Raw genomic sequence first — 11,753 nt, forward strand, 5'->3', positions numbered from 1 at the left:
CTTAAGTAACCAGGTAAGCGTGAAAGAAAATACGAGGCTCCATGGTTGAGTAGGATCTTGACAACATCTGTCTGACCTGCTACCACTGCACAATGAAGAGGGGTATAGCCTGTAGCATCTTTGCTTAATATGTCAGCACCTTCTTGAAGGAGATTGCAAATAGCAAGTGTATGACCCTTGAATGCAGCAGAATGAAGAGCAGTCCATCCATGTTGCAATGCCGATCGAAAGCCTTAACCCTACCAAGCAACTTCTTATTGTTCTAGCAATTAATTAACACATGTGTATTGTTTTTCATGCTTGTTGTCAGCACTAAAAGAGGACCTGTGTTGAATTCAGCCTCCTCCTCGGTTACGTTTTCTTTCCCTTACTCTCGGGTATGCCTCACATTCCGATTGTGTCACATCGTCTTTCTTCTGTGAGATACCAGGTTTTCTGCTGCCCTGTCAAACATTGCCTCCCTTATATGGAACAAACAGAAGCTTCAATTTCTCTAGTCCCTTGATCACAGTATGGGTAGCTCTAAGAGGCCACTTCTTCTCTAATGCCATGGCCATGGAAGCCTCTGCAAAACTATGAATTGAATCATCAGTATTATACATACTCAAGGCCACTCCACCAGATTCTGTGCATATTGCTTTGATATCAGCTCCTCCTCTGTTTTGCCATTCGTTGCTTTGTTTTCCTCCGGCTCCCTCTTCTCCTGATACGCTGCGCTTTTCCCAAATGTCATCGGCTTCATCCTTTTCCCTATTTCTGCTTTTTCCCAAAATAGCCAGCTAATTTGCTCCTTCCTTCACTGTTCCACAATTCCTCTGGCTCCTGCTTAACAACATTGAGAACTGGCATTAAAGTCTGTACTGATGGAAACCCTGCTTTGAGCTCATAATCTTCATGAAGACTCTTGATTGGGATACTGCCAATGAGTGAACCAGGCATGGCTAAAGACTCCATTTTCTGACCTTTTGTAGCCTGCTCCCAGAAATTCGAGAAAAATCATGGTGCTCATTGTGATAAACCATACTCCATACTAGTAAATTCAGAGGCCCATAATAGGAGTATGTCTCTTGTCCTTCTTGGAAAACATAGTGCTCAGATATGAGATGGCCAGCAATAGGATGTAAGCCACCACCTACAAAGGTAGACAGCAGAAGGTATACAAATGGTCTCCAACCCCATGTGTTAATCAGAGCAACATCAAGGGCAACCTGTACCACAACATTGCTGAACTCCCATAATCCTGCGTTTTTGGGTTTCAGAAACAATGGCCTAAGGACATAGAAGAAGAGCTGAAACAAGACCCAACAAGCTTTCAAGAATGTGCTTGTAATAAGCCTTCCTTCCAAATAGCTAGGTATGTCCATATCTAGTCCTTCCACTCCTTGATACCCGTGATGATCCAGATGATACTTCTGAAATGTCACAGACATTGGCACCCCCACAGGCAAGTTTGCAAAAATTCCAAGAAGCTGGTTGTATATCGATATAGAGAAGGCCAGATTATTATGCTTTGATGCTCCTAAGTTCCTTGAGGTTTCCAAATTAGAAACTTTACTGAAAATTCCCTGGTCTTCTTGAACTCCCTTGTCGATACCATTTGTATCTTCAGCATAAGCAAACAACTTGAAAAGCTCGGGAAAACCATACTCATTGCAGATCTAGAGCCCATTCTCTCTATATTGCCCACGCAGAACAAAATGCAAACACAACGACTAAGTATGTACAAAGTAGCAAATGCCACACACACAACTTTTTGATGGATTCCACATCTCGGATGTGCAGCAATACGACAACGGAATGTTTGTCTTGTCAACACATTAAGGCCGAGCATGTCAAAATGCAAGGGAAATTGCAACCACTGGAGATTCCCCAAATGAAATGGGAATTCATTAGTATGGACTTTGTTGTTGGCCTACCCCAAGTTTAGGGAGGATACAACTCCATTATGGTTGTGGTGGATATGCTCACCAAGGTTGCACATCTTATCCCTGTTAAGACAAACTATAAAGCCTCAGACATCGCAAGGTTATTCATCAAGGAGATTTTCAAATTACATGGATTACCCAAAAGAATCATTAGTGATCGTGACTCTCTCTTCACATCACACTTCTGGAGGGCTATTTTCGAGGCCATTGGGACTCAACTCTGTTTCAGTACAGCTTACCATCCCCAAACCGATGGTCAAATGAAACGAGTCAACCAAGTCATTGAGGATATGCTAAGGGCACACTGCTGTAGTGAACCTGAAAAGTGGATTCAATATTTGCCACTGGTTGAGTTTTCCTACAATGCTTCCTACCAACAAAGCATTTAGATGACCCCTTTTCAAGCATTGTATGGGCATGATTGTCGTAGTCCTTTAAACTTTTCGGATCCAACCTTGAGGGTTGAAACCTCAAAGCAGATGCTGGAAGACATGGATGACCAAATCAAGTCAATAAGACAAGACATCCAAGCCACCAAGGATAGACAAAAGGCTTACGCGGACCTTAAATGGCAAGACAGATCCTTCGCTGAAGGTGATATGGTCTTCATTCGCGTACGTCCAAAGAAGAGTTCCCTATCCTTGGGGGAATGTAAAAAGCTAAGTCCAAGGTATTGTGGACCCTACAAGATCCTCAAGTTCCTAGGGCCTAGTGCTTACCAATTGCAACTCCTTGAGAACCTAAAAGTTCATAATGTATTCCATTATCAACCTATTGAAAAAGTATGTACCTAACCCTAGTCATGTGCTTGATGATCAACAAGTTGTAATGCCTAGCCAAAGAGTCCTTGAGCTACGGCCTGCTGATAGGATCTTAGATGTTAGGGAGAGGCATTTGAGATCCAAAACCTTGAGAGAATACATCGTCCAATGGAAAGATTATCCCGAAGAGGATGCCACTTGGATGGATGAAAGTACTCTCAACCAACAATACCCCCAGTTCTTCTCGAGATGAGGACATCTCAATTCCTCTAAGGGGGAGAGAATGTAATATTTTCGCACAAAATATTAATGATTTTTAACCCCACACACCCCACGCAAGAGCAATTTCAAGTGACCTCCCCTCGACAAGAAGACCCTTGGTTAAGTGCTTACTCCGCCTGTATCAACAAACACCAAACCGCATCATATATGGAAGACCGTGACTAAAAACCCGTAGTTCCACACGGGAACACCCTTCACGAGAAAAGGCAAATGGATGATGGAAAAATTTTTGCAAATTCTTTTACTATTAATCCTCACCCCTTTAGCCGTTGCATGGCGTGGAGAGGGAGTGTGAGAGGAGTGGTGTGGAGTAGGAGAGCACGGGAGGAGGAGAAAGCATGCAATTAGCCATGTGTATGGCTATCCCTCCCCCTTCCACCTATAAGACCCCCCCTCTCAAGCGTGAGGGGGGGAGGAGAAAGAGACATGCTGCTACTGCCTGAGGACATCGTGTTGCCTTCACGCCGCCATATTGCTACCGCCAGGCTACGCCATCATCACCATCATCATCATAAACATCATTCTCTTCCTCTCCTTCATCGTCATCCTCATCCACATCTCCACCTCCATCCTCATCTTCTCTCTCCACGTAACTTCTCTGCCCACACAAGCTTAGAAGCTTCTTTTTGGAAGCTTCCACTAAAGGCTTCCATAAGCCTTGTTCTCACCGTGCCTCCCGGGATTTTAAAACCCGTGTTCCCCAAGGCCCAAATCCTCGTACCGTGAGGGTGATCCCGAACGGAAAGCGATTTCAGAAATCAGATAAAGGGCCGGGAGGAGTTTGCTAAGTCGAGAATCTACGTCATCGATGGCCCCAAAGCAAAAGTCGCCAGGCGCACATGCGGGAGCTTCCAACCCGAGTTCACGCGTGGACAACACTACGAGTCCTCATGCCCAAGTTCCAATTGCATTCTCGCATGAAAGGGATGCGTTAAGCATGATGGTTTTTAGGAGAATTTAAATGCATTTATTCATTTGTTTACAAAGTTAGTGCATATCATGCATTTGAAAATGCTTACACTTCCAAGTTGCAATCTTGAACACATATTGCATAGGTTAAAAAGATGAATTTGTCTAAATGCATCCTAAATTGCCTCGTGGAAAAGAACAATGCATAATGCACTTAGGTAATAATTTCCTAATCGTGACTCGTGCATGAGATAATCCTAGACGCCTGTTGAATGTTGTCCAAAATAGTCACAATGCATGGAAAGGAATTTTATGAACTTGTAAATTGCATGAGATGATAGTTCATTTTGAGATGGGTTAAGTGCTAAAGGATAGGTTAAATCATTAAGGGTCTCATTGCATTCGCTCATCATGGAGTTCTTTTATCAAAGTTGTATTTAGGAAAGGATGCATTCTCATATTTAAGCTTCAATTCAATGCATTAAACGAAGGGTTTATAGGCATAGTTCTTGATGCAAGTCAACGTAGGGTTTTTATACGAGTTAGCACTGATTTGTCAATCATCATTATAGGTAAGGAAAAGTAATGATCATTGTAGAACTTATAGCTGTATAAAAGGAAAAAGTCCATGAATCGCATATTTGCATGGAATGTTATATCTTGAATTATTTACATCTTCAAGGAAAAGTATTTGCATCTCTAAGGAAAGATCACCTCCTATTGCAAGACAATTGGACCAATTAGCTAAATCGCTTGTAATGGTGTAACTCAAATGATGACCTCAATGCGCTAAGTAGAGCTAAGCCAAGATAAAATTCAGCCTAGTATCGCACTCGGGAAACCGACTTAATATTTCCAACCTCAAAGGTCCTACCCACATTCACAGAATGTTAGGGTTAGTTAAATGACCATGTGAGAATGATCGAGGGTCCTCACCCTAAAGATCAATTGGCCAATTACTAGACTTCTGAAACCCTAGGGCCAAACATTGTCAGCCTAGTAGGGTTAAGGGTTGGATTGGGTCAAGGGGACATTCCAAGCCCTACATCTTGACCAAAGGTATTCTTGACCAAGGAATACCATGCGATGGGAGAAATGACCCCATAAGTTAGGTGTGACACTTGTCTCGTGCAACAAGTTGCAACATCGCATGATTTTGTGTTAAATCACAAAATAGTATTGCCAATCCTTAGAACAAGGTTGGCGAGTTCTACGTACAAGTCTAATTTGCAAGAGGATGTGTAGACATCCTGCTACATCACCCTTCTTTGAGGATGATTTGCCAAGTTGGGATGATTATGAATTGCCTAGCAAGCAATTGACCAATCAAGTTAGGGCGACGAGGTTGCCCAGGATTTATTGTCTTTAATTTAAGGAAATGTAAGGTGGAAACAACTTGGTTTAACTAGTTATAAACCTTAACCCACGGATAAAAGGGTAAACAAGCAACTTAGCTTACGAGACCCTTAGGATCTTGCCAAGCCGAAATTGATCCCGGATCGAATGCTAGATGCATTTGAAGAGAAGCATTCACACCTTAGCAGTTGGACGTACAAACGACCAGTTGAATGCTTGTGTTTGTACACTTAGGAGCATTGTTTGTACTTCTTTGCTCAAGGAACTAAAGCTGAAAAAACAATTAATGCTTCAGGTTGAAGGCCTAGAGGGAGAGGCAGCATGAGTTACCCCGGACTGTGTGCCTAACCCTATCCAAGGGGGTTGTTAGCCACGTCGGGTACATGGACCGAACCCACCGCGAGAGGTCTCTCCATGGGTGCTACTTGGAGCAGGAAGATGCTTGGGTGCCAGGGGGGCTGTGGCCATAAATCCCTTGCCTTTGGACCCTGCACAAGAGGCTAACATGACTCAAGATTGGATCTCATGGCTTGCATACTAGTCTACGGGCGGAATCTTGGAATAGCGATCCCTGAGGATTGTTGGAATTGCCTTCGGGCGGATTATGGATTAGCTTTCGCGTGGATTATGGAATTGCCTTCGGGCGGATTATGGAATAGCCTTCAGGCTGGATTATATGATGTATTCCAAAGACTGATAAATAAGATCAATTGTTGAAAATGAACTTGTTTGACATTGTTTTTCTATGTTAGTGCTTAAGTTACGTGAAGGAACTAGTGATTAATTGGCTAATTAAGGAAGCCGTTTTTGCTTGTCAAACTAAATGTGGTAGGTAATTAGACAACTAAAGCAACTTGAGTAAGGTGTGGTGGATGTGACCATGGGTCCGTCCTATGGAAGGGTGGTCCCAGTTGGCAGGGAACTTTTCTCAACAGAATTGAGAGTAAGATAACGATGACCTAGAATCTAGAAAGCTAGAGTCCCGATTTATACTATTTTAGGGGAACAGAATGGGACTATGCATTATGGGTAGAGAGGTCAAGCTTCGCATCCCTCTCGTTTCCCATTCTCCTTGAACCAAGTGTAGTATAAATCCCCTTCAACTCTAATGTTTCTACACAAGTAGTTCGTCTGGTGTTTGACGCTAGTTACTTTCTAGGAACTTGATCATTAGGAAAACCCTGATTCAGGTGGGTCCTAAGTGGGAATGACCAGAATGCTTCCGCTTCATGGAAGACTTGGAAAGACCTAAATCACAAACCCCGTGACATTCCATGGGAGTGCCAGGCGGGGCTTTCTGGACTCTCTTCCCGACGGGTTGCTAAGATGTGTCCTACAAGTGGACAGTTGGACACGTTAGAGAAAAATACATATATGTATTTATTTGATAGGAATTCTGATTAGATCTTGGTCAGAAATGAGTGCCATAAGACCCTAGTCCAAAATTTGGCATCTAGAACCATTTTCTTGCTAAGCTCTTGGCTCAAAATTTGGCATGCGATGCTAGAAAATGGCTCCAATGATAGACTTCAAACAAGGGCTTGAATCATGATGATCACTTTTGACCATGAACTAGCTATCATATAGAGGATCTTCAAATCAAAACTTAGTGAAAAATGAGTGCCACAAGATCCTAGTCCAAAATTTGGCCTCTCACACCATTTTCTTCCTAAGGTCTTGGTTCAAAGTTTGGCATATGATGCTAGAAAATGACCCCAAATGATAGACTTCAAACTAGGGCCTAAGACATGATAATCACTTTTGACCTTGAAGTGGCTATCATAGAGATAATGGTGCCATTTCATGATGGCATAGAGGATTACAAGCATCTTTCTCTCATAAACATGGAGTGTCCTTTCTTTATCATCAAGCTTTCTACTTTCATGTGCAATTACACCATGGTCTTATAACAAAACAACCACAATACCTCAGCCATTAGCATCCATGCAAATAGTGAATTCCTTGGAAAAGTATAGGCATACAAGAATAGATGCTGAAATTAGTAGAGATTTAGCTTATTAAAAATCTTAGTAGTTGTAGCATCCCAAAAAGAATGCTTCACACTTCAACCAATCAGTGTGAGAGGAGTAGCAAAATATGCATAATTCTTAATGAAGCATCTATAAAAGGATGAAAGACCAAACAAACCCCACAAAGAAGTAGAATTTATTGGAGTAGATCAATCCTTAGTATTTCACCTTTTTAGGATCCACCATGATTCCTTATTCACTTAATACATACCCCAAATATTCTACTTCATTTTTTATAAATGTGCACTTGTATTCCTTTGCAAATAACTTGTGCTTCCTTAAAGTCTCAAATACTTCCCTCACATGCTAAAGACGGTCTTCTTTGTTCTTGCTACATATCAAAATGTCATCAAGGAGTACTATTACTTTTTGGAAGAGAGACTACTATAATACTTTATTCATGAGAGCTTGGAAAGTAGCTAGTGCATTAGATAGTCCAAAGGGCATTACCATAACGTGGTAGAGAACTCGCTTCTTATGAATCACAATCTTATATTCATCCCCTCTTTCATCCTTATTTGTTGATAGCCAAATATTAAGTCACTCATAGTAGTGAACACTTTAGCATCCTCAGAGCTAATCCAAAAAACGTCTATATAAGAGATACGGTATTGATTCCTGATATTGCTTTTCTTGAGGTATCTTTAGTTGATGCACATGCAAAATGATTCATCCTTTTTCCTAACAAGAAGTATCGAAAAAACAATAAGTGATTGGTTAGGCTAAATGAAATCCATTTCCAACTATTCCTTCACTTTTTTCTCCACCTCTTCATCATCATACTTTGACTAACAATGGAGTGGTTTGTTGATGGGTTTAGCAATTGGGTTCTAATTTGATCGAATGGTTTACTTCTCTTTTGGGTGGTAGAGAAGAAGAAGGCTGAAATATATATTTATACTATTTTAATAATTTACAAATGCATAGATCCATTTCCTTCAAAGAATAAGATAACTGATTTTTATTAACTTTCTATAGTAGAAGAGTAAAGATTCATGACATGGCATTAAACTTCTTCTTAAGCTTCTTTGGATTGATGTTCTCCACCTTTCTCCTCTCAATTCCATAAGAAGCACTTATCCTTGACACTTACCTTTTGCATAGTATCAAGATCCATAGAAAATTTTCCAAGGTGTTTGAGCTAATCACAACCAAGCACAATATTGATAGGCCCTATATCTAAGGCAATTAGATCCCCCAAAGTAGTGCATGACTAAGATAAACCTTTGAAAATTTATGGACATATTTTCTTGCCACTCTCATTTGCCCCATTTGCTACTTGTAGTCACAAGGAGTAATCCATTTCTTGAGAAAACATCTTCAGCTCGTTAACAAACTTAACATTGATAAAACTGTGAGTGCTCCCCATGTCAATAACATGAGCCATTCTTCCATTAATTGTCCCCTTTAGCTAATGTATGTTCTCTCCTTTAGAACCCATCCAAGGATGACGAGAAATCGAACACAACATTGGAGAATGTATATAATCCCATGAATCATCCTATCGAGAATAAAAATGGGCTCAATACTGCCCTTAGGGCTCTAGCTAAGACTCCTAAACTCACCCAAATAACCCCATAGCCTTGCCTCCAGGAGTGTATAGACACTATGAACTGATTTATTGAAAGAATGTGTTTGTAGATACAATCTCTAGATTCTAGTCCAATGTGATGCGCTTCCCAACTCCAAGCAAATGGAGTGCCCAAACATATTGATGACTAGCACCTTGTAATACAAACAAAGGGAACACCCTTGAGTTTATTATTGTGGCCCAACTACGGCTCTCCTACACCCTGGGTACTGTCACAACATATAACACATACACACAAAGTCACTCTTCATAATATTTGTTCTAGGAGATAGTATATTCCTCACCAAATCAATCCCCAAGGAAATTATTATACTAAACCTACAGCATAGGGAGCCTCGCACTCATCATGGGTTAATAATTTGAAATCAAGTGCTATGTATACATGAGATAACTCTCTTTACACCATGTTAGTGCAAAGTGGATGAATTTGAGTGCACAAAAATTTTACTTAAACAAAATTATCATTGAGAATATGCTCAAATATTCTTTCCATGATTTTCCTCCACTAATGACTTTTGTGCGATGATAAGGCAATGCCGACTATTTTGTGCCACTATACCTCTTAATACTTAAAATAAGATCAAGCCTATATGAAAATTTTACCAAGTAAATTAGATTCAGAACCATATTCAACGGATAGAACTCCCTCTCACCTACCATTTGGAGTTTTGCTTGTGATGGGTAGGTTGAGATGTTTTCATATATGTTTCTTCATAATAAAAGTAATAAATATGCACTAAAACATACAAATGAGGGGTAAATTAAGGCCAATACTCATGCTTTTCCTCTCTTATACTTGCAAAAATATATTTCTAAATTTTAATAAATTTTTACACACAAAACTATCTTTTCCTATTTTCTTTATCCCAAAACCATATTTTTTTTGTTATTCTTTTCTATTTTCTTTATATTAAATGCTATATATTTTTTCAATAAATTAATTCACACTCTCTTCCATCATCACATTTAATTACATTCCATATAAACATGATTTGATCACCTGAAACAAAAATACCATTGTTCCAGTTATACGTATTTGAGGTTTCAAAAATTAATAACTCACATGCACAGACATGGATTCTGTATTTTATGCTTCACAACCCTTGAAAACATCACAATAAAGATTCAAACAAATTTTTATGATATATGAACAAGATTTGCATCATAATATGTAAAAAAGAATCCAAATTTCTATTAAAAAAGAGGCTTACTGCCACTTTTGTGTTTCAAGTCTTAAGAAGTGATTTTATGGATAGTGACCAGACTGGCATTGGCACTCATCATCACTTCTCAATGTCATCATGACCCACATCAATCTAGCTCAAGCTGAACAACTTATCTCCATCCCAATCTTCTCTAAATAATTTCCACATGAACAACCCATTGGAGGAGAGAGAGAGAGAGAGAGAGAGAGAGAGAGAGAGAGAGAGAGAGAGAGGAAAGAGAAAGACTGATTTTCCATCTCCCTCATTAGTGCATCATTTCTAGAGCAAAGACTAGTGATTGAACACAAAAAAATCGAGGAAGATGTTGATGAGATTGGATCATATGCTTGTTTGTTGGCTCTCTAGTCCGCCCCTCTCCCCTCAATTTGCTTCATCGCCATCCAAGACGCCATGATGTTTTTTTTTTCGAAAAGCCTTCTTCCCCCCTCCCCCCTTGTCATGTGATTTTTTGGGGGGCCTTGGGCCCCAAGGGTCACAACTCTTCCCCCTAAGGTATTTTTTACATTTTCCTTTTTGACCCTCTGTGCTATCCAGCCTTTGGCAACTCCAATTTCTAGCATCTGAATTGTGATCCAAAATTTTTTTGCATGTCATAAAATCCTGCTCTCACATCCATATGAAATCCACGGGGTCGAGAGGAAATCCATCTATTAGGCTATATAACTCATCATTAGTCTCTTCATCAGCATCATGTGGCTCTTTATATATGGAATTGACATCAACTTGTAAAACATTTCCTTCATTAATATCTTCATCTTTTTAATGCTCCATAAGAATCATACGTAGTTAAGAGACCATTTTCCCCCACACTTATACCATAAAACCTTTGCACATGCATATTCCAAGTTTGTCATTTTAATACTAATTTGAGGAAGGTTTGGTCATGAGGAAGGTTTGGCATCCATTTCAATCCATTTTAACTCTAATTAAACCTCAACATTGGATTTGTAATATCCCTTATTTGGAAGAGTAAGAAATGGAATAAATGGGAACTTTGCTATAAGTTTTGGACACCCGATTTCCATTTCTAAATTGGTTGAATTTTTTGCCTCTATAGTGGATTGATTTGATTGATAAGCTCCCATCACTCTAGGCTAAAACTTATTCAAATCACTCTTGTATTTTGATTGTGATGTTCAATGAGTTGAATGGCTTCATGCACGATTTTGGACTACATAGCTCCAATCTTTGAAGGTAGGGATGGATCTAACCCAAAAAAATATACTTATTTAACTTGCTTGAATCTGAAATTTTTCCTACATACATTGAGAGATTCAATAACATATTTCAATAGTTCCTCATGAACATTCCCTTTATTATGCAAACTATACAACTTCCATTCTAGCTTGTCTTTTTCCAATGGAGACACAAAAACTTCAACCATTGCACACTTGAATGCATCTCAAGTAGCAAAATGTTGCCTAATCTTCATCATATACATATACCATATACGGTCAACATGAAGAAACACATAGGAGATTTTGGAATTATCATTGTAGGGGTATAGGCTAAAATACATCACTAACTTGTTCAACCATTCTTCTAAATCAATAGGTGATAGATTCTCTCCTTTAAATACTGGAATATTGATGTTTTTCTTGTTTTCTTGGTCATACTAGTATGGTATTATCATTGTGGGGTATAAGTTGAAATACATCTCTAACTTATTCAAC

At 39.6% G+C, this 11,753-nt stretch overlaps 1 pseudogene; it reads right to left on the reverse strand.

Moving 5' to 3' along the window:
- Window positions 1–941: 941 nt before the first annotated feature.
- LOC148016913 (sphingolipid delta(4)-desaturase DES1-like pseudogene) lies at window positions 942–1,651 on the reverse strand (annotated as a pseudogene).
- Window positions 1,652–11,753: the final 10,102 nt, after the last annotated feature.

This window comes from Lygodium microphyllum, chromosome 22 (assembly GCF_053477565.2).
Source record: "Lygodium microphyllum isolate KBCC chromosome 22, Lygodium_microphyllum_v1.1.10, whole genome shotgun sequence".
In the NCBI taxonomy this organism is placed as follows: domain Eukaryota; kingdom Viridiplantae; phylum Streptophyta; class Polypodiopsida; order Schizaeales; family Lygodiaceae; genus Lygodium; species Lygodium microphyllum.